Here is a 16,930-nt window from a genome sequence, read left to right as displayed (position 1 = left end):
GTCCAGCCCGAACTGCCAAGCCATGCCTTCCCTGGACCGGAAACAAGCTTCCTAGGACCGGTTTCTGGCATTTCAGCCGTCTTCAGCCAGGCTTGCTTGAATCCAGTGGCAAAGTGAGCAAGGGACTCACGTCTGAGCATACCCTGCCAACTTATGGCGAACAAAGCGGTACAAAAGGGGGTGGTGATGGACGGAGCATCAGAACCAATCAAATACTCACACCCAGTCAACAGATCTGGGTTTGATCCATCACCTTTCTTTAGCCCACTCTGCCACCCCAGTTCAGACATGGCCATATGCAAATCAGTCTGACCCTGTGCCTCATGGGAACAGTCCAGCCCGAACTGCCAAGCCATGCCTTTCCTGGACCGGAAACAAGCTTCCTAGGACCGGTTTCTGGCATTTCAGCCGTCTTCAGCCAGGCTTGCTTGAATCCAGTGGCAAAGTGAGCAAGGGACTCACGTCTGAGCATACCCTGCCAACTTATGGCGAACAAAGCGGTACAAAAGGGGGTGGTGATGGACGGAGCATCAGAACCAATCAAACACTCACACCCAGTCAACAGATCTGGGTTTGATCCATCACCTTTCTTTAGCCCACTCTGCCACCCCAGTTCAGACATGGCCATATGCAAATCAGTCTGACCCTGTGCCTCATGGGAAACGGTCCAGACCAAACTGCCAAGCCATGCCTTCCCTGGACCGGAAACAAGCTTCCTAGGACCGGTTTCTGGCATTTCAGCCATCTTCAGCCAGGCTTGCTTGAATCCAGTGGCAAAGTGAGCAAGAGACTCACGTCTGAGCATACCCTGCCAACTTATGGCGAACAAAGCGGTACAAAAGGGGGTGGTGATGGACGGGGCATCAGAACCAATTAAACACTCAGACCCAGTCAACAGATCTGGTTTGATCCATCACCTTTCTTTAACCCACTCTGCCACCCCAGTTCAGACATGGCCATATGCAAATCAGTCTGACCCTGTGCCTCATGGGAACAGTCCAGCCGGAACTGCCAAGCCATGCCTTCCCTGGACCGGAAACAAGCTTCCTAGGACCGGTTTCTGGCATTTCAGCCGTCTTCAGCCAGGCTTGCTTGAATCCAGTGGCAAAGTGAGCAAGGGACTCACGTCTGAGCATACCCTGCCAACTTATGGCGAACAAAGCGGTACAAAAGGGGGTGGTGATGGACGGAGCATCAGAACCAATCAAACACTCACACCCAGTCAACAGATCTGGGTTTGATCCATCACCTTTCTTTAGCCCACAGTGCCACCCCAGTTCAGACATGGCCATATGCAAATCAGTCTGACCCTGTGCCTCATGGGAACAGTCCAGCCCGAACTGCTAAGCCATGCCTTCCCTGGACCGGAAACAAGCTTCCTAGGACCGGTTTCTGGCATTTCAGCCGTCTTCAGCCAGGCTTGCTTGAATCCAGTGGCAAAGTGAGCAAGGGACTCACGTCTGAGCATACCCTGCCAACTTATGGCGAACAAAGCGGTACAAAAGGGGGTGGTGATGGACGGAGCATCAGAACCAATCAAACACTCACACCCAGTCAACAGATCTGGGTTTGATCCATCACCTTTCTTTAGCCCACTCTGCCACCCCAGTTCAGACATGGCCATATGCAAATCAGTCTGACCCTGTGCCTCATGGGAAACGGTCCAGACCAAACTGCCAAGCCATGCCTTCCCTGGACCGGAAACAAGCTTCCTAGGACCGGTTTCTGGCATTTCAGCCATCTTCAGCCAGGCTTGCTTGAATCCAGTGGCAAAGTGAGCAAGAGACTCACGTCTGAGCATACCCTGCCAACTTATGGCGAACAAAGCGGTACAAAAGGGGGTGGTGATGGACGGGGCATCAGAACCAATTAAACACTCAGACCCAGTCAACAGATCTGGTTTGATCCATCACCTTTCTTTAACCCACTCTGCCACCCCAGTTCAGACATGGCCATATGCAAATCAGTCTGACCCTGTGCCTCATGGGAACAGTCCAGCCGGAACTGCCAAGCCATGCCTTCCCTGGACCGGAAACAAGCTTCCTAGGACCGGTTTCTGGCATTTCAGCCGTCTTCAGCCAGGCTTGCTTGAATCCAGTGGCAAAGTGAGCAAGGGACTCACGTCTGAGCATACCCTGCCAACTTATGGCGAACAAAGCGGTACAAAAGGGGGTGGTGATGGACGGAGCATCAGAACCAATCAAACACTCACACCCAGTCAACAGATCTGGGTTTGATCCATCACCTTTCTTTAGCCCACTGTGCCACCCCAGTTCAGACATGGCCATATGCAAATCAGTCTGACCCTGTGCCTCATGGGAACAGTCCAGCCCGAACTGCTAAGCCATGCCTTCCCTGGACCGGAAACAAGCTTCCTAGGACCGGTTTCTGGCATTTCAGCCGTCTTCAGCCAGGCTTGCTTGAATCCAGTGGCAAAGTGAGCAAGGGACTCACGTCTGAGCATACCCTGCCAACTTATGGCGAACAAAGCGGTACAAAAGGGGGTGGTGATGGACGGAGCATCAGAACCAATCAAACACTCACACCCAGTCAACAGATCTGGGTTTGATCCATCACCTTTCTTTAGCCCACTCTGCCACCCCAGTTCAGACATGGCCATATGCAAATCAGTCTGACCCTGTGCCTCATGGGAACAGTCCAGCCCGAAGTGCCAAGCCATGCCTTCCCTGGACCGGAAACAAGCTTCCTAGGACCGGTTTCTGGCATTACAGCCGTCTTCAGCCAGGCTTGCTTGAATCCAGTGGCAAAGTGAGCAAGGGACTCACGTCTGAGCATACCCTGCCAACTTATGGCGAACAAAGCGGTACAAAAGGGGGTGGTGATGGACGGAGCATCAGAACCAATCAAATACTCACACCCAGTCAACAGATCTGGGTTTGATCCATCACCTTTCTTTAGCCCCCTCTGCCACCCCAGTTCAGACATGGCCATATGCAAATCAGTCTGACCCTGTGCCTCATGGGAACAGTCCAGCCCGAACTGCCAAGCCATGCCTTCCCTGGACCGGAAACAAGCTTCCTAGGACCGGTTTCTGGCATTTCAGCCGTCTTCAGCCAGGCTTGCTTGAATCCAGTGGCAAAGTGAGCAAGGGACTCACGTCTGAGCATACCCTGCCAACTTATGGCGAACAAAGCGGTACAAAAGGGGGTGGTGATGGACGGAGCATCAGAACCAATCAAACACTTACACCCAGTCAACAGATCTGGGTTTGATCCATCACCTTTCTTTAGCCCACTGTGCCACCCCAGTTCACTTCAGACATGGCCATATGCAAATCAGTCTGACCCTGTGCCTCATGGGAAACGGTCCAGACCGAACTGCCAAGCCATGCCTTCCCTGGACCGGAAACAAGCTTCCTATGACCGGTTTCTGGCATTTCAGCCGTCTTCAGCCAGGCTTGCTTGAATCCAGTGGCAAAGTGAGCAAGGGACTCACGTCTGAGCATACCCTGCCAACTTATGGCGAACAAAGCGGTACAAAAGGGGGTGGTGATGGACGGAGCATCAGAACCAATCAAACACTCACACCCAGTCAACAGATCTGGGTTTGATCCATCACCTTTCTTTAGCCCACTCTGCCACCCCAGTTCAGACATGGCCATATGCAAATCAGTCTGACCCTGTGCCTCATGGGAACAGTCCAGCCCGAACTGCCAAGCCATGCCTTCCCTGGACCGGAAACAAGCTTCCTAGGACCGGTTTCTGGCATTTCAGCCGTCTTCAGCCAGGCTTGCTTGAATCTAGTGGCAAAGTGAGCAAGTGACTCACGTCTGAGCATACCCTGCCAACTTATGGTGAACAAAGCGGTACAAAAGGGGGTGGTGATGGACGGAGCATCAGAACCAATCAAACACTCACACCCAGTCAACAGATCTGGGTTTGATCCATCACCTTTCTTTAGCCCACTCTGCCACCCCAGTTCAGACATGGCCATATGCAAATCAGTCTGACCCTGTGCCTCATGGGAAACGGTCCAGACCGAACTGCCAAGCCATGCCTTCCCTGGACCGGAAACAAGCTTCCTAGGACCGGTTTCTGGCATTTCAGCCATCTTCAGCCAGGCTTGCTTGAATCCAGTGGCAAAGTGAGCAAGAGACTCACGTCTGAGCATACCCTGCCAACTTATGGCGAACAAAGCGGTACAAAAGGGGGTGGTGATGGACGGAGCATCAGAACCAATCAAACACTCAGACCCAGTCAACAGATCTGGTTTGATCCATCACCTTTCTTTAACCCACTCTGCCACCCCAGTTCAGACATGGCCATATGCAAATCAGTCTGACCCTGTGCCTCATGGGAACAGTCCAGCCGGAACTGCCAAGCCATGCCTTCCCTGGACCGGAAACAAGCTTCCTAGGACCGGTTTCTGGCATTTCAGCCGTCTTCAGCCAGGCTTGCTTGAATCCAGTGGCAAAGTGAGCAAGGGACTCACGTCTGAGCATACCCTGCCAACTTATGGCGAACAAAGCGGTACAAAAGGGGGTGGTGATGGACGGAGCATCAGAACCAATCAAACACTCACACCCAGTCAACAGATCTGGGTTTGATCCATCACCTTTCTTTAGCCCACTGTGTCACCCCAGTTCAGACATGGCCATATGCAAATCAGTCTGACCCTGTGCCTCATGGGAACAGTCCAGCCCGAACTGCTAAGCCATGCCTTCCCTGGACCGGAAACAAGCTTCCTAGGACCGGTTTCTGGCATTTCAGCCGTCTTCAGCCAGGCTTGCTTGAATCCAGTGGCAAAGTGAGCAAGGGACTCACGTCTGAGCATACCCTGCCAACTTATGGCGAACAAAGCGGTACAAAAGGGGGTGGTGATGGACGGAGCATCAGAACCAATCAAACACTCACACCCAGTCAACAGATCTGGGTTTGATCCATCACCTTTCTTTAGCCCACTCTGCCACCCCAGTTCAGACATGGCCATATGCAAATCAGTCTGACCCTGTGCCTCATGGGAACAGTCCAGCCCGAACTGCCAAGCCATGCCTTCCCTGGACCGGAAACAAGCTTCCTAGGACCGGTTTCTGGCATTTCAGCCGTCTTCAGCCAGGCTTGCTTGAATCCAGTGGCAAAGTGAGCAAGAGACTCACGTCTGAGCATACCCTGCCAACTTATGGCGAACAAAGCGGTACACAAGGGGGTGGTGATGGACGGAGCATCAGAACCAATCAAACACTCACACCCAGTCAACAGATCTGAGTTTGATCCATCACCTTTCTTTAGCCCACTCTGCCACCCCAGTTCAGACATAGCCATATGCAAATCAGTCTGACCCTATGCCTCATGGGAACAGTCCAGCCGGAACTGCCAAGCCATGCCTTCCCTGGACCGGAAACAAGCTTCCTAGGACCGGTTTCTGGCATTTCAGCCGTCTTCAGCCAGGCTTGCTTGAATCCAGTGGCAAAGTGAGCAAGGGACTCACGTCTGAGCATACCCTGCCAACTTATGGCGAACAAAGCGGTACAAAAGGGGGTGGTGATGGACGGAGCATCAGAACCAATCAAACACTCACACCCAGTCAACAGATCTGGGTTTGATCCATCACCTTTCTTTAGCCCACTCTGCCACCCCAGTTCAGACATGGCCATATGCAAATCAGTCTGACCCTGTGCCTCATGGGAACAGTCCAGCCCGAACTGCCAAGCCATGCCTTCCCTGGACCGGAAACAAGCTTCCTTGGACCGGTTTCTGGCATTTCAGCCGTCTTCAGCCAGGCTTGCTTGAACCCAGTGGCAAAGTGAGCAAGGGACTCACGTCTGAGCATACCCTGCCAACTTATGGCAAACAAAGCGGTACAAAAGGGGGTGGTGATGGACGGAGCATCAGAACCAATCAAATACTCACACCCAGTCAACAGATCTGGGTTTGATCCATCACCTTTCTTTAGCCCACTCTGCCACCCCAGTTCAGACATGGCCATATGCAAATCAGTCTGACCCTGTGCCTCATGGGAACTGTCCAGCCCGAACTGCCAAGCCATGCCTTCCCTGGACCTGAAACAAGCTTCCTAGGACCGGTTTCTGGCATTTCAGCCGTCTTCAGCCAGGCTTGCTTGAATCCAGTGGCAAAGTGAGCAAGGGACTCACGTCTGAGGATACCCTGCCAACTTATGGCGAACAAAGCGGTACAAAAGGGGGTGGTGATGGACGGAGCATCAGAACCAATCAAACACTCACACCCAGTCAACAGATCTGGGTTTGATCCATCACCTTTCTTTAGCCCACTCTGCCGCCCCAGTTCAGACATGGCCATATGCAAATCAGTCTGACCCTGTGCCTCATGGGAACAGTCCAGCCCGAACTGCCAAGCCATGCCTTCCCTGGACCGGAAACAAGCTTCCTAGGACCGGTTTCTGGTATTTCAGCCGTCTTCAGCCAGGCTTGCTTGAATCCAGTGGCAAAGTGAGCAAGGGACTCACGTCTGAGCATACCCTGCCAACTTATGGCGAACAAAGGGGTAAAAAAGGGGGTGGTGATGGACGGAGCATCAGAACCAATCAAACACTCACACCCAGTCAACAGATCTGGGTCTGATCCATCACCTTTCTTTAGCCCACTCTGCCACCCCAGTTCAGACATGGCCATATGCAAATCAGTCTGACCCTGTGCCTCATTGGAACAGTCCAGCCCGAACTGCCAAGCCATGCCTTCCCTGGACCGGAAACAAGCTTCCCAGGACCGGTTTCTGGCATTTCAGCCGTCTTCAGCCAGGCTTGCTTGAATCCAGTGGCAAAGTGAGCAAGGGACTCACGTCTGAGCATACCCTGCCAACTTTTGGCGAACAAAGCGGTACAAAAGGGGGTGGTGATGGACAGAGCATCAGAACCAATCAAGCACTCACACCCAGTCAACAGATCTAGGTTTGATCCATCACCTTTCTTTAGCCCACTCTGCCACCCTGGAGTCAAGCTATCCTGGCTGATCAGGGGTGAAAACCTGAAACCGGTCCGAGGATGCTGGTTTCCAGTCCAGGGAGAACCTGGCCTGGCAGTTCGGACTGGACTGTTCACATTGGGTACAGGGTCAAGACTGATTTGCATATCGCTGGGTTCAAACTGGAATGGCATGGTGAGCAAGAAAACGATGGGTTTAAGCCCAGATTTCTTTACTAGGGTGAATGCATGACATTGCTCTGCATTCTGTCCACCAATTGTTGTTTATGCATTTGTCACCCCGAGTGGGACGGGTATGTCCAGACGTGGGTCCTGTGCTCTACATGGCACTGGAGTCAAGCTATCCTGGCTGAGGAGGGGTGAAATCCCGAAACCCGTTCTAGGATGCTTGTTTCCAGTGCAGGGAGGACCTGGCCTAGCAGTTCGGGCTGGACTGTTCCCATTGGGCACAGGGTCAAGACAGATTTGCATATGGCTGGGTTCAAAGTAGAATGGCATGGTGAGCAAAACAACGATGGATTTAGGCCCAAATCTCTGTACTGGGGTGAATGTATGACAATTTTCTGCATTCTGTCCATCAATTGTTGTTTTTTAGCTAGTGGGCCTGCAGCACTGATTGCGCCACCCATACAAGCTGCATGTAAATGTAACTCATGCCCGCCATTGCAGATCCTGTGTGTAGTCCGATTTTTATATTCTGTGTTTGAAAATACCACTTTTGGAAAGAAGGTATTTTCTTGCTTAGCCATTCAGTGTGCCTCTTCTAGGATGTGTATTGACTGTCTGGATTTGGAGTGACAGGGGCTGGGGATGTGCAGTGGCTCCGGAGAGTCTGGATGAGTCGGGCTGCAGTTAGAGTAGGGGGAAGAGATTTCCTTTCACCTGAATGGGCCTGGTCTGCCTTCCACAATGCTGTCTCCACCTCCTGCCAGGAAGCTGCACCAGAGAGGACAGAACTGGTTTTGACTGAGCACCGGGCTTCTCTGCCATCAGAAAACAAAGGATTGTGCAGTATAAATATTGGGGCCTAGACCCCAGAACTTTAGATCACTTTTAGACTTCAATAGGAACCTGTGACAAGGAGAAGAGCTGGAGAAACTGGAGGAGGAGTACTGCCCCTTTGCTCTGTGCTGTCTGGGGGGGCCTGCAGTGGGTGTTTCTGCCAAGGAGAGCAACTGTGTGTGTATCATGCTTGCAAAGTGCCCCCAAGGACTTAAAGTGGAGCTCGTCCCCTGTTCAAGAGGACTCAGGAACATCAAAGACTTCACCATATTTCTGGACACCATCCTTGGAACCGCTAGTGTCAGTCGCAGCACATGAAAAGTGCAACCGACTGTCACTTAGTCCGTCGCAGGAATCCGCATCCTGAAGGCACCACAGAGACCACCCTCTCGCTTTGCATTGCAACCCTGGTCTCACTGAGACCATCAATGAGCCGCTGCTTGCACCGCATCCTCTGGGCACTGCACTCCACACCGGTTCGCTACACGGCGCAGAGATGTCACCGACTCCGTCGCTGCCCCACTCGAACATCAACAGGCTCCGTCGTAGCACTGTGACCTTCCAGAACCGCATCAAGCACTGTCTCACCCTGCAACTCAAGCCTTGCTTTCACCGACTCCATCAGCAGCCGCTGCCTGCACCTAGCCGTGAGGACACCACACACGCTGCAACGCTTCTATTTCACATCGCAAAGTACTGTCTCCGAGTCTGTCAACCCTTTAGCTGACCTGTATAGACGCCGTTGGCTGAGATTGTTATTAGACTCTGTTGTGTTCAGTATTGCTATAGCTTGAACGAAGATACCGAGTCAGAGAAACTGTGTTTTCAAGTTATCGCTGCAATTTAAAGTTTTTTTTGCACAGTAACTATTTTTACAGAATTGTATGTTGGATTTTTGTCATTTTCGGTCTTGTGTGGTTTAGGTTTTCTAAACTGGTGTGGTGTCCATTTGTAGTGTTTTCAGTGTGTTACTGTATGCATGCACAAATGCTTCATAAACTGCCTCTCAGATAAGTCAAGCTACGAAGGGGGTGCGCAGGGGTTATTTTAGAAGTGTATCCCCCTTACCCTGACTAGGAAGAAAAGTCCCTACTTGGACAAATGTGCTAGAGATTTCTCTTTTTGCATGTACACTAAATACATACTTGCCAACTTCAGACCTCCATTTCTAACACATATCTATGCTTGTCACATGCAACAAGAGCAAATACTTACCTCATGAGATGGTATTTTGGCTTGCTGCTATTAAGAATCTTTTGGTTCGGATGAAGAAACCGAGAAATAAACAATCAATGCCGATTATGTAGTGAAGCAAAAGAGACATTTACATATGTGATCTGCATTTGTGAGAGCTTAATCCCGCTGAGGACAATCTGGCTCCTACCATTGTATCGAAATTTTAAATATATGAACCAGCAGGAGTGCCATCATCTGCTGCTTAAAGGGTGACTCATGCCAGCTCATATGGTACATGAGAGTTGTTGAAGTCAAACTAAATTGTATATAAGCCACACTGAAACAGACCCTGGGGATAAAAGGAACACAGACTAAGAAACCACACCCTGGTTGTAGCTGTAATGAGGGTATAACCCTCAGGAAGGATAGGTTACCTCATTTTACCCTGGCAAACATTTTTACAATTATGAATGTATTACTGTTGAACTGTTTGCATTTATTTAAACTGTACGGGTGGGGAGTGGGAAGGTAATGACTAAATTATTCTTTTTACTGTAGTGATTTTAATTAATAGAACAGTTAATAAATTCTTCTTCTAGTTCTTAATGGTAAGATCCTATGTGGTAACAGACTTACACATCATGTTTCTGAGGGGTCATCATGGGTGATCAGATGAATATTATTACATTATAAAGTGAGGGCAAGTTTCTAATGTGAGCTTTATCATTTTCACCTGTCTATCTCGGCCTTTCTCTTTCATTCTCTAGGTGAATAGTAGTCTATTCATCCCAGAAGCTGAAAACAAAGGGACATTAAAGTTAGGTCAACTTTGCCCTGCTAAAGTACCATCATGAGTCTGCTCTGTCATACGCCACAAATATCATGCACGTTCATCAGGGGTTATCTAAGGTCTTGTCATTACTCTATGTGAGCATAAAAAGTAATGAGGGTAGAATTATACAAAAGGGAAGTTCCCGGTTCTTTGGTCTGGTTGTGCAGATTGGGTTGTAGAATGCAATGTAAACAAGCATAGACAAAGCCAAAAGCATTCACTTTTGAAAGGACGAGCTTTGTCTTTGCCAATGTTTGTTTAGACTGGCATATGAATACATGTGTCAAGATGACTGCACATGCATGTCAGGGAACCTTGAAATGGCATCCTAAGAATAGAAACACATTATAAGATGGCCACTCCACACCATGACGCACGTGCATGAACGCAACATGACACTTGCATGCACCCTCATCAAAATAAAGAATGAATATGTGTGTTCAAGCGTGCATTATGACAAATGCTAATTAATTCCTGAATGATGCAAGTGTGTGCATGCACCATGAAATGGCTGCCATTTTAAAAAACAATTCAGTTTCAAGATGGTGGGCAGCTTGGAGCATAAATTTAAAAAAAGAAAGAAAGAAATGTGCATGAAAACACATTTTATGACAGGAGTAGTCCCATAACAAATTGCAGCTGTAAGGTCTCCCAAGAATAAAAAGATTAATAATAAATTATAATTTTTAAAAAAAACAAGACCGGGAGGGACGGGATTGCACTAATAATGCATGCAGAGGGGAGGTAAATGCCACCAAGTGGCCAGAGCAAAAGCCAGTCTAATAAAAAAAAGAAAAAAGTTATACAAATAGCAAGGGGAAAGTTAAAGGAAAACAGCACACAAGAGCAGGAGCAACAAAACATATGCACTCACATGGAATGATTAAAGGCAAATAAAAAAGTTGTTCCCTGAATGCAAGCAACGTCAGCAGTGGAAGGATACAAGTGAACCAATCAAAACTGTGAATCCAAATCACAGGAGTGAGGAGTAAATCCAACAGATCGAATTGGGGCAACTAAAATCGACAATATAGCTATCCAATCATGAGCAAGGGGCTGACTCAATCCCTGCCTGTATATACAACAAAAGGTCTGGTCAAAACACAACTAAACCTGTCTGCAGGTGAGACTTAAAAAGGAAGAACCTAATAAGGCTCATGCATACTAAGGGACACATCAAGGGGCCGATTCCGATCCTGTATATTTTTTTTCCGTATTACTCGTATCCGTAATTTTTTCCGTATGAATCGTACAAGTCCCGTCCGACCCGTGAAGTACGATTCGTATGGGAAAAATACATACGGATCGGCCTGATCCGTACGAATCGGATCGGGAAAAGTTGTACGAGACGGACCTGGACACTTTTCCGTACGAATCCAAAAAATACAGTCCGACCGAACAAGTACGATCCGAACCGGCTTTCCGATTTCCGATTCGTACGTAAAACGTCCCGTACACGGGGAATGACTTTACCCGCTACGAAGCGAACTTTGTACGACTGTGTCCTGGAAAAAGTTGTTCCCGGGTTGCGAGTCGTGCAGGGATATGAGTCGTACAGGCACCCCCCCATGCATATGTACGCACCTTACAACAACATTGTGTATGTACACACCGTACATGCGCAATGTTGGTGTACGCACCATACATGCGCAATGTTGGTATACGCACCATACATACGCAATGTTGTTGTACGCACCGTACACAAGCAATGTTGGTGTACGCACCGTACACGCGCAATGTTGTTTACGCACCGTACATACGCAATGTTGGGGTACGCACCGTACATACGCAATGTTGGGGTACCACCGTACATACGCAATGTTGTGGTACGGACCATACATACACAACGCATGGGGGATGTATGCCTGTACGACTCATACCCCTGTACGACTCGCACCCCTGGGAGCGTGTTGGAGTACGACTCGTACCGCGGAGAACATCGCGTATGACCCAGTCGGACACACAAAAAAACAGAAGCAAATACAACGAAACGAGTCGTACTGAACCACAGATACTGTAAAACAGCACAAGGAGGGTCTATTCGACTCGCACAACACCACAAAACACGTCTACAGTGCACAAAACATCGAAATGACTGACCTGCCCACATCCAAACAGGCAAACAGAGGGGCAAACTCACAACCACCCCTTATAACACACCCACCAAAAATTCAAACTCAGGCCCACACACAAATGGACCAATAAAAAGGGCCCACACACACAAACCATGAGCCTTTGCAACAGACTCACTGCAGCTAGAGAGCACACACCAACAACTGCACCCATCCACCTTAACATATACACCTTCACACAACCTCCTTCACACATACCCCCTCTTCACATTCAGACCCACAACTTCACATTCAGACCCACACACCCACAACCATCCACACCCTCACCCCACACCATGCCCACAGACAACAATCCAAAGTTCACAAGGGAGGAGCTGGAGATCCTTGTCAATGAAGTCATCAGAGTCGAGCCACAGCTGTTTGGAACATTGGTCAGACAGACCAGCATAGCTGAAAAATCCCGGCTGTGGCAGAGGATCGTCGATAGGGTGAATGCTGTTGCACCCATCAGAAGGACCAGGACTGAATGCCAAGCCAAGTGGTACGATCTGCGGAGGTCAGTCAAGCGAAAAATGAATGACGACTACGCCCAGAGCAACATCACTGGAGGTGGTGTGCCCCGCAGACCAGTACATTTCCATCCCTGGGAGGAGAAGGTGATGGCCCTGCTTCCGCCGGTGGGAGTACATGGACTTCAAGGAGCTCCAGAGCCTGGTGAGTACACAAACAACTTATGTAACAAGGGGGTAATGGCATCCACACCCCAACTACACAAAATGCACGCAACTACCCCCAAACACTCACTGGCCAGAACCACAGTCAAAAACAACGCTAATGCCACTAACATGTGTATGCCCCATTGACAAAGCAAGGCCATGCTATGTCCCATGCTACACAAAGCACTAACCCAAGAATGTATGCTGGGAGGGTGGGTGTCACAAAATGCATTGTTGAACTCCAAGCCAGACACAATTGCCCCCATCCCATATGGCCCAGGTACATACCCATGCACCATGCTCAATGCACAGGGACTGTGAAAGTACTGCCAAGATAGCTGACACTGGGCCCTGGTGTAGGCAGCACAAGGCCCTCCTGTGACCAGTGCAAACACAAACACCAAGACAACAAGGTCAGATATCTAGGACAGGAACTCACACTCACTGTCATGGCAGCATGCTCCATGGGGGGACAGCTACATCACCTTGGAGCCCCAGTGCCAAATCACACTACACCCACCAGCAGGCCCTGTCACACACGCCCCTTACACAAGCAGACACCCCCGGGACAGGCAATGGATTTACCCACTGTCACAATGGACATGTAACACAACAAGACCAATACATAGCCGAAGAAGCATCCAAGCCAAAAATCAACAAGTCAAAGACTCAGGAACACATATCAATCTGTCCCCCGCAACAAACCTATCCACAAGTGAACATTGAGGAGAATGCTAGGCACATACAACTACCTGGAGGAACAATGCCAACTAGAATGTGTATGAAACCTGGATGTTGCATGAAACAGCATTAACATTGTCTGTCTCTCACACACAGGGCAACGTGATGAATCTCCCCCCAACTATGGGGGTGAACAATCACTGTCCCAGGCTCGGGAGGAACCTGATCCCACCAGTAGCGACGCCTCTCAACACTCCCCGGATGACCCCGACCGACCTGGACCCTCTGCTGTCCAAGCCCCTGCAGCACCTGGTTCAGGAACATCTGTGCCAACCACCACCCCCATTCCTGCCACATCCCAGGAGACACCGAGGAGCCCTGCCCGCAGTGAACAACTGAGCCAGTCTGACCAGGAGGGACAAGGTTCGCCGGGCAACCAGGAGGAGGCAGACAACACCACCACTGCCATCCCTCAGGGGTCCCGTAGACCCGATGTGCCCACAACGGCAGGCCAGGCTCGTGTAGGCAGGGGTTGTGGGAGTGGAGGCAGGCGGAGGCGAGAACCTGACCAGCCAGCTGAAGAGACCGGTATGTCACACATACACAACATCATGGAGGCATACCGGCGTGACACCAGGGAGATCAGCCAGGTAGTTGGGACACTCACAGAGATAAAGGGGACCATCACAGAGATGAAGAACCAGCAGGCCGAGCAACAAGCCAGTCAACAAGAACACCAAGGACGGATGGAGGCAAGACTGGCTGAGCTCCTGCCGGTGCAAAGGGACATAAGCCATTCACTCCGTTGGATCGCAGACAACATGGGCAACCCTCCCTGTGCCACCAGGTGAAGACCACCACCAGCCACAGGGAGGGAGGAGGAGGAGGAGGATTTGTCCGACGGAGCTTCCCAAACATCGTCAAGGCCTGCATCTGAGGGATCCCCTGAGGAAGGTGGGTCGTCCACGGATAAGACAATGAGAGGCAGCGGCCCATCCACATCTCCCAGGTCACCTGGCCTGGCACCTGCCCTTCATGTACAACAGCATCACCTCATTGACTGACATTCTCTGCCACATGGACTTGCTGGTGACAGTTTGACCAATGATGCCAAACACTGTGGTCTGGACTCTGCTGCTTTCAAATGCCAAGGAACCCATCTCCCCCTGGGAACTTTGGATTCTATGGTCCCTGTATTGCACCTTTTTTCGGCACAAATCACGCCCCAGACCTATAATTAAAAAAAACATTTAAATTTGATGTTGCAGTCACTTAGCATGAGTCCACAACATACGTGTGGGGATATGTCAAAGTATGCCTGAGTGTGGAACTAACTCCAGCCATCCATACACTGGGATCTGAGTCAAGTCGAGGACACACATGGGTCACAATGTATCATCAAATACAGACATGGAGCCCAATACTCACCTGTGATGGCCTCAAGCTGCTGAGGGGGGGCTTGCAATACTGCTTGGACAGACCAATTTGGAAGAGTATCAAGAAGGCGTAGAGAGGTTATGGGTCATGTGGAGGTGCCCTGGGAGGGAGTCCCAGGTCTGTTTGGCGAGGTGGGAGAACTATCTCCTGCATGCAGTTGTTCTGTGGATGTGATGAATGGTGGCCAGGGCTAGGTTGTCTGCACGGAGTTGGGCCAACAGGGTGTTGGATGACAGACGTCCAAGGTCGGTTTTGGGTCTGGGGTTGTGGACTGCCTCCTGAGTGTGGGTGAGGAGTCTGAAGGTGATCCTGCAGCAGACAGTGAGCCATTGTAGCTATCTCAGGTGGACGGTGATGTGGCTGGGGCGGGGGATATTGAAGATGAGGTGTGTGGATGCACCCTGGATGTGGACAAGTTCTCCTGCAGTTTTGCTGTTGTTCCTCCGTAGAGGGCATTGCTGTAGTTGACCCGGCTGGTGTCGTGGACCTGGGGGACGGTCTGTCTTGCCTTGGAGTGGATCTATCTGTGGATCATTTACAGCATGCGGAGGGTGTTGCAGCATGAGGTACAGATGGTGTTGAGTTGCATGGTAATTGTGAGCGATGAGTCCATGATGATCACCAGCTTGCGTGCGTGGCCACTGGGTGCTGGTGCGGTGCCCAGGCCGGTGGGACACGAGGAGTTGACCCAGCCATAAGGGGACAATCCTCAAATGATGACCTCAGTCCTGTCCAAGTCCAGCCTCAGGTGGCTGATATACAGCCATTCGCCAACAGATCTCATGCCTTCTTGAATGTTGGATCTGGCAATGGCTGGGTCTTTGGTGAGGGTGAGGAGCAGTTGGGTGTCAACGGCATACGAGATGATGATGAGGACGTGTGCGCATGTGATGGTGGAGAGGGGGGTCATGGAGACATTGAAGATCGTCACGCTGAAAGATGTGCCCTGGTGCATGGGACAGATGACCCCAGTGTCCCACATGCTGAAGGGTGGAGGCCGACTCCCTGGGCCTTGCTGGTGAGCTACTTGGTGATTTAATCCTGGGCCCTCCTCTGGATACCAGTGTTGGAGATGTGTGAGCTGACAGTGTGGTAGCACATGGTGTAGAATGCCGTTGAGAGGTCAAGGGGGGTGGTCTCACCATTGTTGAGCAGGGCAAAGTTGTCGTTGGTGGTGGCAATTATGACGGTTTCAGTGGTGTGATTACTGTGGAAGATGGTCTGGTGCCGGTTGCCTGGAGACCTGTTTGCGTGGAGGAAGTTTGTCAGTTGCTTGTTGAGTGTCTTCCTGATGACATTTGCTGGGTAGGGAAGCAGGGTGATGTTCCAGGAGATCCTGCGGTACTGCCGTCCGTTGTTTAAGAAGGGCCTGGGTCTCTGCATGCCTCCAGCTCCCATGGAATGTGGCAAACTCAAAGGAGACATTCATGACGTGCTGGACGTGGGCTTCAAGGATGGGGAATGATGTGGTTGAGATGTTGTGTGGGAAGCGGCCTGATGGAGAGCCAGAGTCGATGGTGCACATAAGCCAGGTGGTGTATGTGCTGCTGACGGGAGTCCAGAACCTGAGGGGGGTTTGTCCCGCGGATAATAGTGCTGTCTGCCTCTGTGTGCCAAGGCTGTCGTTTATGTCCATGAGCTTGCAGTGGTAGAAAGTTGCAAGGGATTTGATCTGCCTTGCAAGGGTGGGTGTCTTTTGGATGGAGAGCTGCTGTCAGTTCACTCACAATGCTGATGAGCTCCTTGATGTTGTGTGTTTTGGTGCCTCGGCCCTATCTGAAGGATCTCCACTTGTCCTTGCTGATGATATGGTGATGGCTGTGTGTGGCGTTTTCCAGGGCTGTAAGGTAACTGATGGTTCTTTGTGTTGCAAGGTTTGCACAAGAGTCTGGCTAGATCTGTATGAGTCCAGTAGGTCTGCCTTGTCCCAGGTGGCTTAACTGTTGTTGTGCTTCACAGGAAAGTCCGTCAATGTGGCAAGATTGTTGGATCAGTTGCTGATCCAGTGTGTGAGGTTGCAGGGTGTGGCGGGGTGTTGGTTTGAGTGTCCCACACAGCTTGTCTGTGGTGACTTACATCAAGCATCTTTGAGGGAT

The sequence above is a fragment of the Triturus cristatus genome, chromosome 11 (assembly GCF_964204655.1).
Source record: "Triturus cristatus chromosome 11, aTriCri1.1, whole genome shotgun sequence".
Lineage (NCBI taxonomy): Eukaryota > Metazoa > Chordata > Amphibia > Caudata > Salamandridae > Triturus > Triturus cristatus.
This window is presented reverse-complemented; position numbering follows the sequence as displayed.